Genomic DNA, 24,118 nt, shown 5'->3' on the forward strand with positions numbered 1-24,118 from the left:
CCCTCCACTTCCATCATCTGCCCTCTTCTCTCTCCCCACTTCCATCATCTTCCCCTTTTCCCCACTTCAATCATCTGCCCCTTCTCTCTCTTCCCCCCACTTCCATCATCTGCCCTCTTCTCTCACCCCACTTCCATCTTCTGTCCCCTTCTCTCAATCTCTCCATCCACCACAGACCCATCTTTCTCCCTTCCTCACCTTTCCAATTTTGGCATCAAGATCGGCAAGGCTCCCCCTCCGTGATGGCACTTAGCAGCATCGGTGCTCCCCCCACCCGCGACAGCACTCAAATTTGGCCTCTTCTTCTGACATAAACAGAACTTCAGATCGGCAACAGGTGCTCAGTCAAAAGCTTTCCTCTGACTGAACTGCCTGGGCGGAAACAAAAAGCTGAGTCAGGGGAAGCTTTTGACTGAGCACCTGTTGCCGATCTGAAGTTCTGTTGATGCCGGGAGAAGGAGGCTGAACTTGAATGCTGTCGCGGGGGGGGGGCGCCGATGCTGCTGATTGCCGTCACGGAGGGGAGGGCGCTGATGCCGCTGAGTGCCATCACCGGGGGGAAAGGCACTGATGCCGCTGAGTGCCGTTGCCGTTACAGCCCAGGAATTTTCCGGACCTGGCCGGCTGTGCACCCCCCTAAGGCTGCATCTGGGGCAGACCTCCCCCCCCCTTTGTTATGAGTTAAAAGCTACCTTGAAAAAGTGGGCTTTTAGTTGGGACTTGAATACTGCCAGGGACTGGGATAGACATACCAATTCAGGCAGTCTGTTCCAGGTGTATGGCACAGGAAGAGAGAAGGGGCATATGCTGAAGTTAGCAGTAGAGAAACTTGGCACGGACAAGAGAGACTTCCCTGATGACTGGAATTTCCTGGGGAGGAATATAGGGAGAAATAAGGGAGGAGAGATATTGAGGAACTACAGAGTGAGGTCAATAAGAGGAGTTTGAACTGTATTCGTAGATGGATAAGGAGCCAATGAAGCGACTTAATGAGGGGGTTGATGTGATCATAGCGACTCTGGCAGAATATAACTCATGCAGCATTGTTTTGAATGGATTGAAGGGGAAAGAGGGGGTTTATTGGGAGAGCAGTGAGAAACAGATCGCAGTAGTCTAGGCGAGAGGTGATAAGGATGTGAAGAAGGGTTTTGGTGGTGTGCTTAGAGAAGAAGGGTCTGATTTTGGCGATATTATAGAAAAAGAAATGGCAGGTTTTGGCAGGCTGGTGGATTTGTGCAGAGAAGGAGAGAAAAGAGTTAAAGATGACCCAGAGTTTTTGAGCTGACAAGACAGGTAGGATGATAAGTGTTATCCACTGAGACAGAGAACATGAGGAGAGAAGAGGTAGGTTTGGGTGAAAAGATAAGTAGCTCAATTTTGGCCATGTTCAGTTTAAAGTGTTGGCTGAACATTCAGGCAGCAATGTCAGGCAAGAAAGCTGAGGCCTGGGCTTGGATTCCTGCAGAGATTTCTGGTGTGGAGAGGTAGATTTGGGAGTTGTTAGCACAGAGGTGATATTGAAAGCCATGGGAGATCATAGCACCAAAGGAATGGGTATAGATGGAGACAAGAAGAGGTCCCAGAATAGAGCCCTTTTGAATCTGACTGATAGCGGAATAGCAGTAGAGGGTTTACCAGATTTAAGAGGGGAAACTAATGTTGCCCAATTTAAAATGGTTTTAGAGAACCTCTTTTTATTAAGGCTTTTGGGAAGTTGTGAGATGTGAGAACATGGGGTCTTGAGTAGCATCCCTATTGTTTTTCTGTCTGCATTTTCAATGTATTATATAATGCAAATTGTCTTGATGTGCATTTAGTTTGAAAAGGAGTGTATCAAATTATTAAGCTAAATCACGGGGTCACAGATAACATGGTTTTACAAGAGGTAAAGCTTTCAAACTTCAATAACTTCTTTGAAATGACAAGGGAAATAGATTGTGGGGGAGGGGGGAATGCAGTAGATGTGACCTATCTGAATTCTAGAAAAGCTTTTGACATGCCATACCTAATGCAAATTTATTAGCCAAGTTGAAACTTTCCCAGTTTTCTTTTGAAAAGGCATTATTCATTAGACTTTCAATGTGGCACTGCACGAATCAATGTTTATATATCTTTGTCCTTGCTTTTTTCTTCTAGCTATTGGAACACCAGTGAATGAGCGGATTATTTATCAGAAAGAGCTTCTCAGTTGAGAACCCTGCTAAAAACCTATTTTTGATCAAGGCAAAATTCGTATGAGTTCTACAAACAGTGCACACACAAAGCTCTTGTGCAGAACCTAAATAAGAAAGACTTGAATACTTATCCTAATATCATTCACCACATTTATCACATTTTTTTTTCTTCCCCTTCACTTGTCAGTGGCTCTCAGATGCCTGACATTCAAAATGATTTGTAATGTAAATTATATAATTGTACTTTCACATATTTTAACATCAAATGGAATGATTGACTACAGAATTTGAGCTGTCTACAGGTGGGGGTCAATTATCATTTGAATAATCACACTGCCACATAAGAATAGCGTGGTCATGGAGTGTGACATATTTTTATCTCTATGCATTTCAATGAAGTCAGGCTGGTACATAAAAGGTTATCACCTAGGAAACATATTTTCCTAAGCACAAGTTAAACATGCAAGGGAGATCAGCATAGATATTCAATTTAGTCAGTCAACCCTAACCTATTAATATTTTAACAAAATCCAGAGAGGATACTTTTTGCTTTGATCCCATTTCATTTGAGCAATGTGGAATAAGGGGAAAAAAATTAAAAACAAAATAGTGAAGCATACAGAATGAGGGCATGTATTAAGTGAGCTATTTAATGTTTCTGGCATTTCAGGGCCTCAGGGAGGGTGTAGATGGATTTAACAATCAAGATCTACGTTCCCTTGGCCACAAAGTTTGAAAAACATAAAATAATCTATACTTCTGAGCTGACAAATTTTACCTGACACTCTGCTTCTTCTCACTGGGACTCCCTAGATCAGCATTAATCAAACATTACAGGGTGTAAAATGAAAGTAGAAGAAATAAGATAGAAGGTCTTTAGGCAAGGATTTTAATCAGTATTATGCAGGATAATAACCAGAAGCTATTGTTTTAACCTTAACTATAAATAGATGCTGATGCAAAACATAGACAATCATAAGTGACTGCCATATTAGATATGCCTTCACCAAAGGAAAATAACTTGTGATATCCTCCTCCCTCTAGACTCTCCATTAAATGAAAACCAGTCATAAGTGCTCAGAAAAAAATAGGATAAAAACTAAACAAGGAGCTGATTCTCCATTAGAAACTATACTGTACTACTTTCAGTGTACCCATGCTAACTAACTTAAACTAACTTGTAACCTTAAGTCCAAGAATTGACTTAACATCATTAAATCAAACCTTGCATTTAACGAGAGGGTGCTGAAATGTTCTCAGCTCAACCAACCAACTTTCTAAATACTGAGCGTTATTTTGCCACTGTACCTGAAAAGAGTGTGTGATCTTATTTCATTAAGTGCCAATATGCAGAAACAAAATTCTATGTTTTGACATTGTTTCAGATTGTTGATTGAACCATATCCATGTCATTCTCTTGGCTGTACTGAGAACTTTTCAGCACCCCTTCATAAAACCAGAAAAAGGCAATGAGTAACTGAGTTTTACCTGCTAATTCCACTTGTAGAAACGTCAAAAGCTTGATATCAAACCAGACATATATCAATCAAGAAACAGGAGTACAAATCTGAAAGCATGTATTGTTTATGGGTAAAAATGTTTTTAAATCAACTTGAAATTTAAAAAAAAAATTTGAAAAATTAAAAAAACAAGTTTTTAAAACATATTCTGAGTAGGCATCATTCTTGTCCCAATGGACACCAGAGACCCCCCAATAAGTCTGGATTGGGGAGGATTGGTGGCCCAAGGGCCCCCTTGTATCATTTTTAATCCAGGGGGTCCAGTGAAGGGACTTATGCCCCAATTTGGGTACTTTCCTTCCATGGGTGGGCTTTCTGGAAGGATTGTTGATGGGAGGGGGGTGTCCTCAAGCTGCTTTGGAATGTCTTGATGCTGGCATGAGGGGTCTTAAAACTGCCATGGAATATTGTTGATGCTGGTGGTGGTGAGGAGGGGGACTGTTGGTCTAATGCTAGGTTGTGCCTGGAGAAGGCATTAGCATAATGGGACCCAACACTTTAGGACATAGCGCTGCCCCTTAGGCAATGCCCCAAAGCAGGTTTTCATTCCATTATCTGAGTTTCCCACTATAGACAGACATTATCTATGTGAAGCAGTGCATGTCTGTATTGTAGTCCCACCGAACACACTCCCTCTCCCTGCCCTCCCCATGCCCTTTTGCCATCTGCCTACCCAATGTCTGAAGAACCCCTGTTCTAAAATGACATATAAGTTTCTGGGCCTATCTATATCTTTAAATGCTGCCTTTTAGATGTCAGAATGCTTCTTATCCTTACCCTTATCCACTACAAAGTCTGATTATTCTCCTTTCAGTCTCCTAATTCTTCTGTACTTCCTTTCATGGACATATCTGAAATAGTCCTGTCACACTGCTTTGCAGTTTCAGCTTGCCTTTCTTCTGCTTTTCCATTGTTGATTTACTGTCCCTGCTTCCACAGTTTTACCAGATACTCTTTCTGCTGTTCTTCATCTTCTGAAAATTTCAACGAATTTCTTCCATCATAGCGTCCCAATTGTCTCCCTGACGATGCTACTGTCAACCACAGCATAACATGGCTATTTCCTTCTGCAGTCTTCTGCCGGTTTAACAGCCTTGATTCAATTTTGTTATAATGTACTGAATATTATTTTTTAATATATATTTTTGGCTTCTTGTTTTTACCATTTCTTCTTTTTTTCCAAAGGGTTTTTTCTTCCTCCTGAAGAAGCGTCTGTGAAACACGATTTCATGTAGAGGAAGATTGACTGAATACTGTTCCTTTTGGATTGTTTATTTGTACTGTTTTTTTGTCTTCACTGGACACTATTTGGGGACTTGAAGAGATTGGTAATGGCTACTACTTCCAGCTGCACTCGGATTGAAGATCTTATCAGTGTGCCATTTTGAGATAAGTTTTTCTCTTTACATTTTTCATATGAGAACATATTTGGGACTGTTTGAGGGTTTGGTAGGGAGGTGGTGCTATTATGTGACAGGTGTAACCATTACCATTTGGGATGGTGTGTATCATTTACTGAGCACCTTTCATTTATTAAATATTATTTTTCATTAGTGTACGATCCATTTTATATAAAGTATATTTTGTTTGTTTTACTTCCTTCTGCAACATTGCATCTCTCCTTAGTATGCTATTTCCATTTTCCTTCTGTAATATTGTACCCCTCTTCTACATTTAAGCTGTAGTTTTTCCCCATGATACTGCATGGGCCTCTCGCCTTGTAAATCGCCTTGAACCTGTAAAGGAAAATGTGATCAGGAAATCCTGATTAGATTAGATGCATGAATACAGATGTTCGGTGCTATACTCGGAGAGAGCCCACAGGAAAGAGATTTGGGAGTACTTGTAGACAAGCCAATGAAACCATCTGTGCAATGCGCGGCAGCAGTGAAAAAGGCCAACAGAATGCAAGGAATGATTAAGAAGGGGATCACAAACAGATCTGAGAAGGTTATCATGCCGCTGTACCAAGCCATGGTACGCCCCCCACCTGGAATACTGTGTCCAGCACTGGTCGCCGTACATGAAAAAGGACATAGTACTACTCGAAAGGGTCCAGAGAAGAGTGACACAAATGGTTAAGGGACTGGAGGAGTTGCCGTACAATGAGAGGCTAGAGAAACTGGGCCTCTTCTCCCTTGAAAAGAGGAGACTGAGAGGGGACATGATCGAAACATTCAAGTTATTGAAGGGAATTGACTTAGTAAAGAAAGAGAGATTGTTCACCCTCTCCGAGGTGAAGAGAACGAGAGGGGACTCGCTAAAGTTAAAAGGGGAAAGTTTCCATACAAATTTAAGGAAGTTCTTTTTCACCCAGAGAGTGGTAGAAATCTGGAACGCTCTTCCGGAGGCTGTTATAGGGGAAAGCACCCTTCAGGGATTCAAGACAAGGTTGGATAAGTTCCTACTGGAACAGAACATACGCAGGTAAGGCTAGACTCAAATAGGGCACTGGTTTTTGACAAGGCCTGCCGCGTGAGCGGACTGCTGGGCATGATTGACCACTGGTCTGACCCAGCAGTGGCAATTCTTATGCTGAGATCGTTTGTCCTTTTTGAATGCTAATATTTTTGCTGCTACTTTTCAGCTACTTCTCTGGAAAACCATATTGATTTCTTCATCTTTAAATTACTTTCCTGAGTTGAAGGTGTGTTGCCTCTTTTAATTAGCAATAACAATAATTTATTATTTCTGTTCATTAAATATGCAAGAGTAAGCCCCTGCCTGATAAGAACTTACAATCTAATTATGACAGACACACACTCATGTGTAATTACTGTAATAATTTTGGCACAGGCAATTTGTACCTGATAATAATTTTTTACTATATGGAATTTCATTTTTCATTGATGCACATTGGCTCCCTATTTGCCAGCGCATACAGTTTAAGGTTTTGCTACTTATATTTAAAAATTTGATATTCAATGAATCTCAGTGCATTTCAAAAATGTTAATTCCCCATAGTTCCGCACGCGCACTTAGATCATCTTCCCAAAATCTATTAGTTGTTCCCTCTTTAAAAATAATAGGCACTCGTAGATTAGATATGTTCTCTGTAGTGGGCCCCCAATGGTGGAATTCATTGCCCCAATACATAAAAATTGAAAAAGACATTTCCTCCTTCAAGAAATCCCTGAAAACATTTCTTTTTAAACAGGCTTTTAATATCTAAAATTTATTTTATTATATGAATTTTTGTTTTAAGAATCCCCTTGCTCCTCAATGTTTTTCCCTTAAATGTGTTTCTCAATATAACAGATGTAACTTTAACCCCTTTTCCCTTCCAATTGTTGTTGGTCTTGTCTTACTTCTAATGTTTATATATATACTGTATGTATTTTAACTTAACTTATTTTATTATTATGTAGATCGCTTTGTATAAAGATATAGCGATTCATCAAATATTTAATAAACCTTGAACCTTGAAACCTTGAATATTGTTAAACAAAGTTTTTATATAAACCTCCTGTATCTCCAGGAACTAGTGTTCCATGTTTTGAGCTTGCAAACATATGCCAATACGTATACACCCTAAATTAGATACTACGAAAAGGCAGAATAGTCACGGGTTCAAGAAAGGGGTCGCTCAGAGGAAATGTTGTACCCCGCAACACTAAACAGCAAAATACTTTATATAGAGGGTACCCTCAGCGTGAACGAGCAGCAACGGGAGACAAGCTCCAACGCTTCACAAGACAGGCAGAGGTCATAAACCCCCACCCGCACACCATCACTGGACACCCAATGTGTGCAATAATTAAATAAAGTGAAAACACTCACAATTCAAATAAAAAAATCAATTAGGGTGAGAAACAAGTGAAACCTTTGAGCGGCCCCTAGCAGTCCAGCCAGCTCCCAGCAAAAATTAAAGAACCAAAAATGAAAAACAGACTTAACTGAATGTGATAAACATATCTGAAGCACAAAAATAAAACGCAACAGAACACCAGCCTGGTTTCGGGAACGAGCCCTTCTTCAGGAACCCATACTAGAAGCTGTGAAAATCCGAGTCAGCTGGAAAGTTGGCGGATATACACCAGCATATCCACTGGATTCTCCGACTGTAACACTAATATGTATGCAGTGTGGGATGAAGTCAGGGTAAATATATAACTACTATAACTATTTGTTTAAACATTATTAAATATGCAGGATAATATTTATTCTATCCACCAAATATTCAAAGCGATCTAAGTGGACAAGAGAGGCACCTACCCATTTAAAATGTTTGGGGCTGCCCAGAACTGCCAATGTTTAGCGACACTTAACCAGGCAATGCTTCATATTAGCTCTCACCGGCCACATTTCCCGTTCCTTCAAGCTCTGTCCTCATCTGCAGAAGCCTCGAACACTTTTAAGAACGCAAGCGTTTGAGGCTTGTGCGATTAAGGCAGAGATGAAGAAATGGGACAGAGCCAAAACTCATGGGGACGGGATGGGGATACTGACACCCCGTGGGGACAGGGACAAATTTTTGAAGATAAATAAGTGAAGAAGTAATCAGCTGTGTGGTTTCAAATCTTCTGTGGCTCTGTGCCTGCTCAAACGTTCTTTGCCTGGGAGGCTATTAACATCCTTTCCCCCACATGCATCTCCTTTTCCATTGCTACCCTACAGCAGACTCATTTTCTGACTGCATTGTGCAGCCAATCAAATGGGGCCCTGAACAACTGTGCAAGTGCAAAACTTACTACGTTTTTACAAAGGGCTTGCAACTTGGACCTTTTGTAAAATATGTTTAGGACATGTATGTATTTACAACACATAGAGAGGGATCAAATATATTACAAATAAAAAAACAACAACACACAGAAAGGAATAACATCTTGGATTGTTTCATGTTTAAGCAGTGGGATTTACATGGCAAAGTTTCAATGTTGAAGAATGTGTTTACCAAGACTTCAAATAATAATAACAGTTTATAAACCGCAATACCGTGAAGTTATATGCGATTTACAAAAGATTACCAGAGGTACAAAATGAGAGAACTTAAGAGAGAAGAGAGTGAGAACAGGTCAAGAAAACCGTTATTGAGAGAGGTGTGCGGGTCAGTTGTCTAGGTACTTCAGGAATAGGTATGTTTTTAGGCGCTTCCTGAATTCCTTGTAAGTGGTGGGCGAAAGCAATTGTTTTAGGTCTTTGCCTCATAATGCTGCTTGATGTGAGAGAAGGTGTTCGTGGTGTTTTTTTAGTTTGCAACCTCTGACTGGGGGGGTAAACGAAGTTCAGATGTGAGCTTTTCTTGTGTTTGTTGGTGGAGAAGGTGAAAAGGTCAAACACCCGAGACATTACTTGAGCTGATTTCATGTCTTTACTAGGGTGATGTATTCATCATCGTCTTGTTTGATTTCTTTTTTTAATGCAGACTACGATACCGTTTTGTATCTATATGGTGCTGTACATAGTAATAAATAATTTAGAAGAGCACTTAGCATGTGGCCCGACGGCTATCCAGCCGTTTCACTGGTGAGTTTCCTCAGGGGCAATGGCTCATCGGCATTGTTTTATTCACTGAGATAAGTACCTTTACTGGGTTCATAGACAAAATCGCGCGAGACAACGGCGCGCCGACAACTGAGCACAGACAACTGAGCGCAAGGTTGACGGTGCACCAAAGAAAAGCACTATTTAAAGGTTTCCGACAGGGGGTGTTGGTGGGGAACCCCCCTACTTTACTTAACAGACATCGCACTGGCGTTGTGGGGGGTTTGGGGGTTGTAACCCCCCTCATTATATTTGAAACCAAACTTTTTGCCTGTTTTTTAGGGAAAAAGTTCAGTTTTAAGTATAATGTGGGGGGTTACAACCCCCCAAACCCCCCCACAACGGCAGCGCGATGTCTGTTAAGTAAAGTGGGGGTGTTCCCCCCCCCCACACACCTCCCATCGGAGCCCTTTAAAATAGTGCTTTTCTTATTAAACATTAATAAGACTCAATCCATTTTATTTAATTGGAAAAAAGATATTTCTCTTTCCAAACCTTTTCTCCTTAATAACACCCCCATTAACATGGTATCTTCAACAAAAATTCTAGGCGTTTACATAGATGAAAAACTATCCTACCATGAACACATATCTTATATGGTTAAAAATTGTTTTTTTAAACTGCGGCAGATAAGATCTATTGCTAAATTTCTCACTCCTTCTTCTTTAAATATTCTAATCCATTCATTTATAATAGCGAAAATAGACTACTGTAATGCCTTATTCTTAAACATCACACAAAAAGAAATAAGAAGAATACAAATAATTCAAAATACAGCAATAAAATTAATTTATAATTCAAAAAAATTTGACCACGTATCTCCATTGCTAATAGACGCACACTGGTTACCAGTAAATCATAGGATCTGTTTTAAATTAATGCTCCTAATTTTCAAAACTCTAACATCCAACGAACCTCAATTTATCTCTAAAACTCTAATTCCATATAAACCTCATCGATCTCTTCGCTCTACTGATCAATGCTTATTAACTGTTCCATCTTTAAAAATCATAGGCACCAGAAGAGCAGATATTTTTACTGTCGCCGGCCCACAAAGGTGGAATAAGCTCCCTCAATTTATTAGAATTGAAAAAAATATCACAACTTTTAAAAAACTCTTAAAAACATATTTATTTAAAGATGCCTTTGACTTTTAATAGTTCCTTTAAATTACTTATGATCTGGTATTATTGTTAATGAAGTATGCTTAAGCCATTTTGTTCTATCTTTTTTACCCTACCTTTTGTACTTTCCCTTTTTCTTACAAAACCCGAAATTGTAACTTTTTAATTTTCCCTTGCCCCTCAAGTATGTTTTAAATGTTTTTATTTTATGTTATGTTAATATAATTAATATGTTAAGTTTCTTATCTCTTATTATTACATTATGTACATCGCTTAGAAATTGTTATAGGCGATCCATCAAAAGATTGAATAAACTTGAAACTTGAATAAACTTGAAACTTGAAACTTTGGCACGCCGTCAACCTTGCGCTCAGTTGTCTGTGCTCAGTTGTCGGTGCGCCGTTGTCTCGTGCGATTTAGTCCTGTCACCCCTTTACTGCACCTCTGCTGTTCAGATATGGAATCCAGCAACTACCCATAGACGTGCTGGATTTTCTAAAACTCAAATAGTCAGTTAAGGAGCCTGAGTCTAAGCCTCAAACTTTTCCCTTTTTGAGGTGGATTTTAATAGTGGAGAGATAAGCACAATTGTGCATGAGGCGTGACTGTTCTGTGACATTGTTGCTAACAGGAAAAGTCCCCAAGGAAGCATAATACAGCCCAACCAACCAGTTTTCTAAATTCTGAGTGTTATTTTGCCAGTGCAGCTGTAAAGAGAGTTACCATATCTTATTTCGTTAAGTGTTAATTTGCAGAAACAAAATTCTATATTTTGACATTGTTTCAGATCATTAACTGAACCATATCCACATCATTCTCTTCTTGGTTTGACTGAGAACTTTTCAACACCCCTTCATAGACTGGTAGCCTCATAGTTGCTGATTTATCAAAGGAAAGCAGCCAGGCAGAGTTCTTGCCTAGCGGAAACAGTCTGAACTTCTAGAGCTGCATATGGGACAGGGGCAACCTTCTCACTTAATATATATTCCTGTACATGCATTCTTCCCTTTCAGTTTTAGAACAATATTTGTGTAAATAATAGTGGTGTGTGATTATTATCCATCAGTGAAATGTCAATAATTTGCATGTCCAGCTCCTGAAAATATCTTTCTAATTTGAGTACAGCAGTTGCTTGGTTACCCACTGATTAGAGTCTGTAACTTCTGTTCTCCTACGCTGAAAGTTTATTCCAGCCTTCAATAATAATCTTTCCATAATCTCCCAAAAATTCCTGGAGGATTCATACCTGAGTCAATAGAGAGTGGAGAAGCTTGCTAAGGTCACTAAGAGAGTCAGCGGAAGAAGCGGGTTTTGAATCTTGATTTCCCTGGTTAAGCACCCTGCTTCTCTAACTTAGGCTGATAGTGGCAGTGATCATCAAAGGGGGAGAATAGGTCCAGGCTCCTTGCAGTGACTGCCAAGCAGAGGTGCTGTTGTGATGCATCCTCCCACTTCTCTTCATCTCTTGAGCTACTAGCTACAAGCAGGCTGGAGGAGGGATTGATATGTGGCTGTAAAGAAGTGCAGGCTGGTTGCATGCATCATCTAACCAACTACAAGGCGTCAGCTGCACGTTTGTTGGAAGTGCTTGTGATCCTCAACGAGAAGTCTGTAATCTGTGGGGGGTAGTCATCACAAGCAGCAATAGCAGGAAAAAAAAGCTCTTCCTTTCCAGGTAAACTTCACAGAGATTCTGGAAACCCTATGGGGAGGCTGAACAGCAACTGTGTGATAGAATTCCCCAAAAAGAAGATTAATCTGTAGCCAAACATAGAGGATGTTCAGTGCTATTTAGACAGTCGGAAATGGCTCCCAGTCAGCAATCCCACACTGAATATCCCAGTCTTTGGATTGGCCAATGACATAGCTAGTCACCGCCAATATTCAGCAGCTTGACAGCTAAGTTCGGCAGCCAAAGACTTAGCTACCTACCATTAAATATTGGCATAGTTGGCTATGTCCTGGCCAACCAAATATAGACTGGAAATTCAAAGTGGTGGGTACTGGAGGATTAAGTGACTTGCCCAGAGTCACAAGAAGCAGCACTGGGACTTGACCTCACTACCACCGAGTACAGAGGCAGCAGCTCTACACGTGAGCCACACCTTCCAGCCAATAGTGCCACCATTGAATTTCAGATATCACTGTGGACAGCATGAGACCACCAGCGATCTCTCCTGGCCAGAGGAATGGATCAAAACCATGAACAAGTACATTGTTCCTAAATTTGATATAATTCATTTAAAAATATACAGTGCCACAAGTTTTTTGCACCATACCCTGAGGTGGCATTTTTAACAGTATTGATGGTTTTCATTCTTTTAAATTGGAATTGAAAACTCTCTATCTAGATGAATTATATCTATGGTTACCGATATAAGGCAATGGTGAACAGGCAGCTTGACTCTCATACATAGTTCTCAGCAGAGTTGTACATTCATTAGTGTACATAGCTACAGTAAGCACTAGCACATGCTTACCATAGAAACAAAATGGCTTACAGCAGGATTCACTGAGGCATCCTGGGATAATTTTGGGGTATGTTCATACTACTTATATGGTAAAATATAAAATTAATTTTTTAGCACTAGGGCGGATCTGGGGGTGGAGAGTGGGCATGTTTTGCACTAATCGGTTAGCACATGGGCATTAATGCATGTTAACCAATTAGCATAGGTAGCATGTGAGTCACTACTGCCTGCAAAAAGGTGGTAAAAGGAGATAACATATTAATGGCCATGCACTAATGTGAAAATTAGTGCATGTAATACAAAAAGGCAAGGGAGACATCCTATCAGCCAATAAAACAGTCTTTATTCAAACAAATGGTACCGACAAGGATCCCAGTTTCACCTTCCTCAGGGGACACTAAACAAACATATAGAGCATAAATAGACAAGATAAATAAAAACATGGGATATAAAATATATCAGTATAATGGCATGCACAAATAAAACATATACATTTAAAGGAATGGAATGTATCTATAAAACACAATGAAAAGGCATATACATGAAAATAACAGTAAGGATATGAGACCTAAAGACATATAAAACCTAAAACCCATGAAAAAAAGCAAGTATTCAGTTTGAAATGACAGATACTGTATGAAAAAAACTAAAATTAGTGCATGACCATTAATACGAAAAATTGGAAAATCGACCATTTTGCCCTAATGATAACAATTGCCTCAGTGCACAGGAATAAGATTCATTAGGGTGTACTAAGGCCACTTTTTATTGCTGTTAGGGTGCCTTAAAAAATCTGTGTGATAATTTGATTTAACAAGCATTAACCTACAAGCTAAAGTGCATTAAAGCAATTAGACCCAGATTCTCCAATTAGTGCCGGCTTTATAAGCTCAGTATAAAAAATTTAAATGAAGTTTTTCACTGAGTTTCCAGGCGCTTACCGACACCTAAAAAATCAATTGCGCCTCTGTAGGTGCTGTGGGCATGGCTAATGCCAAAAGTGGCGTTCGGCAGCCTAAAGCGCCTATGGAGGCACAATTCACATCAAAGATAGGCTCTAGAAATGTAGACCTGGCAAATCCTGGCCTACATTTCTGGGGCCTTCCTTTGCTGGAGGCGTGATTCTGTAACCGGTGCCATTGTATGATTGACACGCGATCACCACTTTAAATGTGGCCGCTGACAACAGCGCTGATTTAGAGAATCTAGGCCTTAGTGTGCATTTAAAAAATGAATATGTTTTTAAAAATGTATTAGCATGAATGTGTTTCTATTCCCAGCTGTTAGGCATTTTTTTAATGCCTAAAAGCTGGGAATAAAAACAAACATGAGCCAAAACTTTTTTTTCCTCTACATATCCTTAGACCTTTAAGTGAACACATTCTCTTGTTAATATTGGTTTAAATATTAATACAGTTATGGGCTCATAATAAAAAAAAAACCAGTCTAAAAACTGGCCTAAATGGGTACTTAGACGATAAAAAAGCCTGATTGTCCAAGTACCCATAACCAAAGCTGGTTTTAGACATATCTAAAACCAGCTTAGGCCTTTCCCATGCCTCTAAACACATAGAGCGAAAACAGGTGTTTTTAGAGGAGGGGAAAGGGCGGGAGGTGGGCTGACCTAGACATAGGCGTACAGCTGGTATAATCAAAAGTTTAGGCAGGTTGCCTATTCGGCACTTATACGTTTTGACTTAGACCAAGTCAAAACAGGTATAAGTGCCGAAAATGGGCCCGCTGAGCTGATGGCAGCTGGTGTGATCAGCTCAGTGGCCCGGCAACCTACCCACCCTCCACTGCAACCATCGTGGCAGGAGAGATGCCTCATCTCCCCTGCCACAATAGCGATATCACCAAGTGCTGCCAAATGTGGCACTTGGGATCGCTAAAGCGCTCTGGGCATTTGGGACTTAGGCTTTTATTAGGTTGATTATATGGTGTAAGTGTAGACATAGTGGTGGTCTGGGCATTTAAACAGCTGAACGTAGAGGCAGACCATTATTATTTTGTTGTTGTTTTTTAAAAAACCTCCTTTTGGATGTTTTTTTGATAATGGACATTTTCCCTGCTTCTACTTTCAATGTTTAGGGCCTTAGGCCAAAAGGGGACTTAGACTATTTTTTATTATGCCCCTCCACTTATATAAATTAATAAAAAATATATATTGATATTTTGTAACTCTAAGCAATATTGTACAGCCAGAAAAATCTTGTTTTTTTCTTATCTAACAGTGCTAATATTATTGCATTTACTTATGAGCCAAGTAAATCCAGGCTCTCCAGACTTAGATGGCAAAAGTGTTCCCGCTAAGCTGCGCTGGCGTGCGCTGGCGCACAAAATATTAGGTCGCAGCGCACAAGTTTCTCGTCACAGCGCAGGACCGGCAAGATTGACTCATTTGAACTTCTGCAAGATCAGCATCGGAAGCGTGCGCTGGGCCGGAGAGATCTTGGGGAGCCTCCGACAGTGGCTTTCTCCCCTCTCTGCAGCTCTCCTTTACTTCCCAGCGCAGCGATTCACGAAGGCAGCCTCGGGGCTTTTGCTGAGTCGCGGCTGCCTCTGATGATGCAACTTCCTCTTTCCTCAGAGGCAGCGCGACACAACAAAGGACCCGAGGCTGCCTTCGTGAATCGCTGCGCTGGGAAGTAAGAAGAGCTGCTGGGAGGGGAGAAAACCACTATCAGTCTGGGAAGCTGCTGGGCAGGGGAAAAAAGGGACAGCTGCTACTGGAAAGGGAGAAGGAGAGATGCTTCTGGGAGGGGAGGAGGGAAAGGAATCTGGGAAGCTGCTGGGCCAGGAAAAAAAAGGGACAGCTGCTACTGGAGAGGGAGAAGGAGAAGGAGAGATGCATCTGGGAGGGGAGGAGGGAAAGGAATCTGGGAAGCTGCTGGGCCAGGAAAAAAAAGGACAGCTGCTACTGGAGAGGGAGAAGAAGGAGAGATGCTTCTGGGAGGGGAGGAGGGAAAGGAATCTGGGAAGCTGCTGGGCAAGGAAAAAAAGGGACAGCTGCTACTGGATAAGGAGAAGAAGGAGAGATGCTTCTGGGAGGGGAGGAGGGAAAGGAATCTGGGAAGCTGCTGGGCAAGGAAAAAGAGGGACAGCTGCTACTGGATAAGGAGAAGGAGACGGAGAGATGCTTCTGGGAGGGGAGGAGGGAAAGGAATCTGGGAAGCTGCTGGGCAAGGAAAAAAAAGGGACAGCTGCTACTGGAGAGGGAGACGGAGAGATGCTGCTGGGAGGGGAGGAAGGGAAGAGAGTTACTGCTGGACAGGAGGCTGGGAGAAAGAAAGAAAGGGGGCAGGCAGGGAAACAGAAGGAAAGAAGAGAAACAGAAAAAAAGAAAGAAAGGTCAGGGAGAGAGGAAGAAAAAGTTGGGGGAGGGAATGAGGTGTGGAGGAGAGAAAGCATACAGGCTGATAGAAGGGAAGAAAGATTGGATGCACAGTCAGAAGAAGAAAGTGCAACCAGAAATCACCAGACAAGGTAGGAAAAATGATTTTATTTTAAATTTAGCAAAGTGGAGGCAGTATTACCACAGTTTTCAAAGGAATTTGCCCAAATAACTTAATAGTTAACTGGGTAAATTCCCAGAGATGAAAACTTCCCTTCACTTACTATGCACAGTTCTGAATTTATATCTGCTGTCTATATTTTACAATATGGTCCCCTTTTACTAAACCGCAATAGTGGTTTTTAGCGCAGGGAGCCTATGAGCGTCAAGAGCAGTGCTGGGCATTCAGCGCAGCTCCCTGCGCTAAAAACTGCTATTGTGGTTTAATAAAAGGATGGAGGGTATATTTGTCTATTTTTGTATGCTATAAAAACCAAATACAGAGAGAGACTGAGAGCTGTTGACGAAGAGCTACGTGTGTGTCTTTCTTCCATTCCAGCCAGAATATCAGCTTTGTGTTCAGCCAAACAGGCCCAGGTTTCGCACTGAATAAAGTATTTTATAATTTTTATAATTTTTATTTCATAATAAAGTAATTATAAAATACTTTCTTTGTGTTTATTTGATTCCTATTCAAGAGAATTACTTTATATATAGTCAATATAGGCAGAGAGTTAAATTTTTTAACATTTTCTAATGGTGGTGTGCCTCGTGATTTTTTTCATGAAACAAGTGTGCCTTTGCCCAAAAAAGGTTGAAAAACACTGGTCTAGAAATTGAAAGCATCAAACGTATTGTCTTCTGGACTGTTTTTAATTTACAGTTTACACATATGGATGTAACAGACATAACTACATTTGTTGTAAAACATTTATTAAGATATCATTTCATCCCTACAATTTCTGTGTTCTTAAAAATATTATTTAACGTTATTTAATTTAGCGTGTAGGCCTAAAATTCCTTTGAATACCTCGTCCTCATGTATCAGCAACTTTGACAACATATTTATTTGGCTCATAACTTGCTGGCGCCCGATATTTTTAGCTCACAGTGAAAAAAGTTTGCTCACAACACCCGCCCGCTTAGAGGGAACACTGAATTGGCAACATATGTGCAGTTTGGAGAAATGCTCCTTGGTTTTATATTAAATAACTGAGAAATCCTTACTATCAGGTAATATTTGTAAAAGATTCTAAGAAGATTGTCCATTGGAAGACAGGATACAATGCATGTTATAGAAGTCCTAGTGAACAATAGCATGGGTACACAAAGGTTTGTGAGTTTGTATCTGCATGGAATTCCATATCATTTTCTTATAGGCATGGCATGACTGCTTAAATAAGGGGACAAGGGGTAAGGAGATTAGATTAGTTGGGGAAGGGTAGGAGCAAGCTTTCTCTCCTACTACCAGGATTAACTTAAAAGGCATCCAACACCCACCTAATGGTCACAAAAACATTCTAATAATAAACAAAGGGGATTGTTCAGAGTCTTTCCCCTTCTCCATCAGCCCTCTCTTCCATCCCCCTTTCCAATTTTCCCCTCTGCTTCTTTCCTTTACTCGTGTCTCCTGTCTTCCCCATCTATTCTTCCCCCTCAATCTGCCTCCCCCAGCTAGAGTCTCACATAATTCCAGATTAGTTACCTCCACTTGTAGTTTCATTCACTGCCTCTTCCCTATTACAGCTGTCTTATTTTCAAGTAGCAAAGTTTTTAGCTGTCCATCAGCCATTGCTTTACAACTGATCTTTTTTTCTTTGGGTTATATGTCAAGGGTTCCTGCAACTTACTGTTTCAGTCATGATCCAAACTACCTGTCACCTGCTGCTTTAGCGGCCACCACCATTGCTGGTCTTTCTCATCAGATGCAGGGCCTTCAATTTCCTGACAGTCACTGACAGCCCCCACCCCCCCAAAAAAAAAAACCAAGGATCACTGTTATAAATCAACTATGTGACCAGTATTAGGTGTTGGGTAAACGGTTTTGCCTGAATTCACCAACTTTAAAAACGCATACCCTTTTTCCATATAAATTGCTATTGAGGCATTTCTTTAATTGAGTAAGTCCAAGGTGCTCTGATGCCATATGGAGAGAGCCTGGTTCTATAATGGCATATGGATACCCACATTCTGTTACAGAAAACTAGTGTACCGTATTTTCACTCATATACCGCGCACCCGGGTATACCACGCGGGGAACACAAATTTATGTAATAAAATGTTAATATAGCGCGCACACGCGTATACTGCGCATGCTAAAACCTCCTCCCGCCTACTCCGAACCGGCATCCTCCCCCCCCGCTTGCGTCACCCCCCCCTCCCCGAGATAATCTGATCCGGCATTCCCCCTGCGAACCGGCATCCTCCCCCCCCGCTCACGTCACCCCCCCTCCCCGCGATCCTACATCCCCCCAGCACTGCAAATACAACTCTTACCCGATTGGGCACCGGCACAGGCACCAGCACCAATACACAGCATGTGCCAGTGCCAGTGCCCGAAGATCCTCCCTCGTTGGTTTGGGCTGGACCAGGCGGTGCGAGAGAGATCCTCCTTCTTCCTCTGCCGGGCTGGACTAGGCTTTGAGCATTTGCGCATGCTCAAAGCCTTCTGGTCTCACTCTCTCCGAGAAAACCAGAAGGCAGAGTTCCTATGAGTGTCAGGAGCAGCGCGGTATATTCAGCTTGACTCCCTGTGCTAATAACCGCTATCATGGTTTAGTAAACTGGGGAGGGGGGGGGGTTTAAAGAGAGAATAATTTCTGACTTGCTTCTTTGAAATCTGTTAGTATTCTCAGCTAATATGTAAAATGAGTTTCTGTTAGAGAAATGCAAGCTTATTTTAAAAGAAATTGATTTGTATGATAATTATTTTTGTGTGTGTGTTATTTTGAAATCCTAACAACTAGTAAACTGGTGAAATTTTAACTGGGAAACCCTAAAACTCATTACAAAATTAATTTTAAATACACCAACTGTAGTATCGTCTTTCACCGCCAGGAGGTTGACAAGCTGGTGTAAAGAGGTAATAAAATTATTATCCCAGGATAAGCAGGCAGCATACTCTCAAGTATGGGTGATGTCATCCACGGAGCCCCATTTCGGACCGCTGCAAAAGCATTTTTGCTTGAAAAACTTTAGAAAGTTCACGACACACTGCACTGCATATGCGTGAGTGCCTTCCCGCCCAAAGTAGGGAGCACATCTCCTCAGTTCTCATTCTTCCGTAGAGCTGTAAAGTCGTGTTCAAATGCTCTGTGTGATTTTTGTGCCTTCTTGCTGTGGAATTTCTCATCTTTTTGATCCTTTTTCTCTTCTTTTTCTATAATGAAAGCTTTTTAAAAAAATCTTTATTTTATTTTCGGCCGTTTTTGACGGTGGGGCCTTGTCCTCTGCCTCAACCCTCGGACTTTGATTTGGCTGAGGCAGTTTTTCCTTCCACGTCCCACCCATTAACCGGCTTCAAAAAGTGTAGCAGGTGCCAGAGCATTATTTCACTCACAGACCCTCACAAGTGGTGTATCCAGTGCCTAGAGCTAGACCACCGTGTGGAGTCTTGTTCGCACTGTGCAGCGCTACAGAAGCGGTCCATCAAGAAACGTATACTACAACAAAAGCAGATTTTCGGTACCATGGATGCTGCTTCGGTACCCCTGACACCGACCAAACCCTCGACATCCAAGGCATCGCCATCGCCAGAGGTACCGGTGTTCAAGACGGTGGCACTATCGACTGCTCCATCAGGTAAGCCAGCTAAGAAGCCACCAGCTTCCAAGACCTAAGGGATGTGTCCTTTTTGCATGCAATTTAGGCACCTCACCGGTAAAGACAATGTGATGCTACTTGCAGTGCTTTTAATGGCAGTGACATGCATCTATGGCAATGATGGTAGAAATGTGAGTAGGGCTAACACTCACTAATAGTATTCTAATAGCATAGGGGCACAGGTGAGACTCACAGGAACTGGTGTTAGACCCTTAAGAGCCAATTTTTCAAAATTAGCCGGAATGCTAAACCCAACCAAAATTATCTCTCCCTGGACACAGTCAAGGGGTTTGTTCAATATTGAATGTGCTCAAACACCCACAGCACCCGCAAAGCTACTACTACTACTATTTATCACTCGCTGATAGGTATACGCATACATTTTGACATTTATAGACGGAACCTGCTCATAATAGCTTACAATCTAACTTGGACAGACAGACATGACGTATAGGGTTGGGGATGCAGAGCCCAAGGTGAAAGGAGTTAGGAGTTGGGCTTTTAACTGGGCTTTGAACACTGCCAGAGATGGAGCCCACCGTAGGAAATTGGGCAGCTTGCTCCAAGCATACAGCACAGCAAGGCAGAAGAGACAGAGTCTAGAGTTGGCAGTTGAAGAGAAAGGCACAAAAAGGAGGGACTTACCAGCTGAATGGAAATCACAGGAGGGATCATAGGGGAAGATAAGTGAAGAGAGAAAGTGATTGGCAGCTGAGTGAGTGCATTTGTAGGGCAGTAAAAGGAGTTTGAATTGTAGTCTGAAATGGATGGGAAGCCAATGAAGTGAGTTTAGGAGAGGGGTAACATGAATATAGCAGCTCTCCCAGAATATAAGTTGTGCAGCTGAATTCTGGAAGGATTGGAGGCAGGGCCGGATTTAGATGAAAAAAGGCCCTAGGCTATTCCACTTATGAGGCCCTTTCACCTCCCATTTTTAAGTTTGTAAATTACATGAGAGATAATAAAATACATCATTACTGTGATATATATCAATATGTTAAATGAAACATGTTGTTATTGGTACTAACCTTTATAAAAAATGTGACACGATCCACATTTTGCCTCTCTCCCCGTGGGGCTGGGCTTTGCCTAGCTGTTTCCGGACTGACATCTTTCCCTCCCCGATCCTCCTCCCAGGGTGAGAAAAAGAAAGGGAGAAGCCGAGTCGGTGCCCCGTTGCGGCCGGAGCCGGTTCCAATCCCGAAGCGGAACCGAGGTAACCGGGGAGCGGCTAAAACCTGAACCGGAGGCAGGATTGGACTGGGGACCGGCGCGCGCCCCCACCCGGGGCTGAGACCGATTCCCCTCCGGAGCCGGGAAAGGGGTGGGGGGGGAGAGAGGAGCAGCAGGATCCGATCCGGAGCTGGAGCACGTGTGCAATTCGGATTCCCCACCCCTGGCTGAATTTTGATGAGTCGCTGGCGCAGGCGCCGTGAAGAGTGACACAGAAGCACACCTCACGCCACCAGGACTCACGATATTTCAACAGCACATGCGCGCTCTAGGATTTTATTATTTATGATATAATCATGAAAATATAAAATAAAGCAGGTAATATACATTTTAAAATATGCAAATTAAAACATATGTTAAGAACTTACTTAGAATTCCGCGAAATGAAGATATTGTCACAAAAATTTTTTTCAATAGTCTATAAACACTTCACTAAAGTATTGAACCTACTGAACTCAAAAGGCGAGAATCAAATGATCGTGTACGCAATCCTAAAATAAGAATCTTTTCTAATAACATTAACACGTGTTTCATATTATCAAAGTAACACGAATATAACTGAACGTCGGGATATCAATAGGTCCGTTCGTTTGTCTGTTCCAATCTACACCAATCTGCACTTTATTTATGCAAGAACAAACCAGAGCTTAGTAGCATAAGGCACGTCAATATTTCCCATAGCAATCAGTGAACGTATGAACTATACTTTGGTGCAATCTAGTATATACAAACGAACAGACCCAATGAGCCGAACGCGTTGATCTTAACCAATACATTTTTATGTTTGTTTATTAGGCATATGCGTAGAATTTCTTCTTATTTTCGGTTCAGTGTTTTAGTATTCACTGTTTTTAGAATAGTGTAATTTTAATTTTGCTAACAATTTGAATGTAGGCCCCTCTTGATCTTGAGGCCCTAGGCTGAAGCCTAGTTAGCCTATAGGAAAATCTGGCCCTGATTGGAGGGGAGCGAGATGGCTAAGCAGAAGGCCTGAGGGTAGCGAGTTGCAGTAGTCTAAGCATGAGCTGATGAGGGTGTGGATATGTTTTAGTAGTGTGGTCAGAAAGGATGGGTCAAATTTTGGTAATATAAGGAAGAAGCGGCAGGTGATAACAATATGTTGTGTCTGGGCGGTGAAGGAGACAGACTAGTCAAAGATGACCCTGAGATTACGAGCAGACAAAACAGGAAGGATGAGAATGTTGTCCACAGAGACAGAGAATGAGGGAAGCAGAGAGGTGGGTTTAGGCAGGAAGATGAGCAGTTTTGTTTTAACCAAATTCAATTTTAGATGGCGGTGAGACATCCAGGTAGCAATGTCAGAGAGACAGGCTGAGAATCTGGTTTGGTTTTCAGTAGAGATATTTGACACAGAGAGGTAGATCTGGGAGTCATCAGCTTAGAGGTGATACTGGAAACTGTGGGAGGAGATCAGCACTCCAAGTGAACAAGTGTAGATTGAGAAAAGGAGTGGTCACAGGACAGAGCCTTGAGGTAAACCAGTCAATAGTGGGAAGACTGTGGAGGAGGAACCACCATTGCATACACTGAAGGTACAATGGGAGAGATAGGAAGAAAATCAGGAGAAGGCAGAACCCTGGAATCCCAACAAGGACAGCGTATCAAGGAGTAGGCAATGATCAACAGTATCAAAGGTGGCAGACAGATCGAGATGGATGAGGATAGAGTAGATTCCTTTAGATCTGGCCAAGAACAGGTAATTGGAAACTTTAGTAAGGGCAGTTTTCATGGGTGAAAGCCTGACTGAAGCGGATCCAGAATAGCATGGGATGAGAGGAAGTCCAGGCAACGGTGGTGAACAACATATTCAAGTAACTTGAATAAGAAGGAGAGGAGGGAGATGGGGCGATAGTTGGAGGGACACGTGGAGTCCAGTGAGGGTTTCTTGAGGAGGAATGTGATAACGACATGTTTGAAGGCATCAGGAATAGTTTCAATAGAGCGCGATAGGTTGAGGATGTGATAACAGAGATAGCACAGAGTAGGTGAGTGGAAATTGGATCAGAGGAGCAAGTAGTGGGGTTGGAGGATTAGAGAAGATGTGTGGTTTGCTCATCAGTGATCTCAGAGAAAGAGGAGAGGGTGGCAAGTGTTGAGGGGAAGCTCCTATGTTTACACCAGTCCCTCTCTCCTCTCCTATAATTCTATTGTGGCTCACTTTTCCCTAGTTACAATACCTGCAGTGCTTTTAAGGGTAGTTACAGTACACAGTGATAGCATCAGGACAGATGAGTTGGGGGCTTCTAGTCACCAACAGCAGTCCAGGAGAAATGACAAGCAAGGTGTTAGAACCATTACTGTGAATAAAGCATACCGAATAGGGAGTCACAATAGACAGCGAGGAGAGGAGAGATGATTGCCCTATCTAAACATAAGATAACATAACAAATTAACTTATATACCACAGTAACCTCTCAGTTCAACGCGGTTAACAGTCAAGAGACGTACAAGCATATTGTATTATAATCACATTCAGACGAATTTGTCAAATAAGTAGGTCTTTAGCATTTTTCTAAAGGAAAGATAAGAGCTGGAGTTTGTTATCAGGACAGAAAAGGGTTTAGATCATGATCCAGCTTTAAAAGATAAAATTCTATGGAATAATCTTTTATATATGTAAATTTTTACAGTAGGAAATGTAAATAATTTAAAATACCAAGAAAAATGTTTTCTGTCAGTAAATTTAAAGTGATCAATAATATAATCATGTAACAGGTACAACCTAACTTCAATAGTATTCTTGTCTCTCCTTATCAGCTATTTACTCATCCACATTTACTCGTATTTAGCAAGTCTTGCATGGAATACTGTTTTAGTTCTATACATTATACACTACATGGTACAATCGCTAATCTAGACCATACAGGAACTAATTTGTACACTTCGTTTTTGAGATGTAGCCTCATAATAGTGTATAAAGCACATCACTGAAGTT

Source organism: Geotrypetes seraphini, chromosome 4 (genome assembly GCF_902459505.1).
Source record: "Geotrypetes seraphini chromosome 4, aGeoSer1.1, whole genome shotgun sequence".
NCBI classification, from domain to species: Eukaryota; Metazoa; Chordata; class Amphibia; order Gymnophiona; family Dermophiidae; genus Geotrypetes; species Geotrypetes seraphini.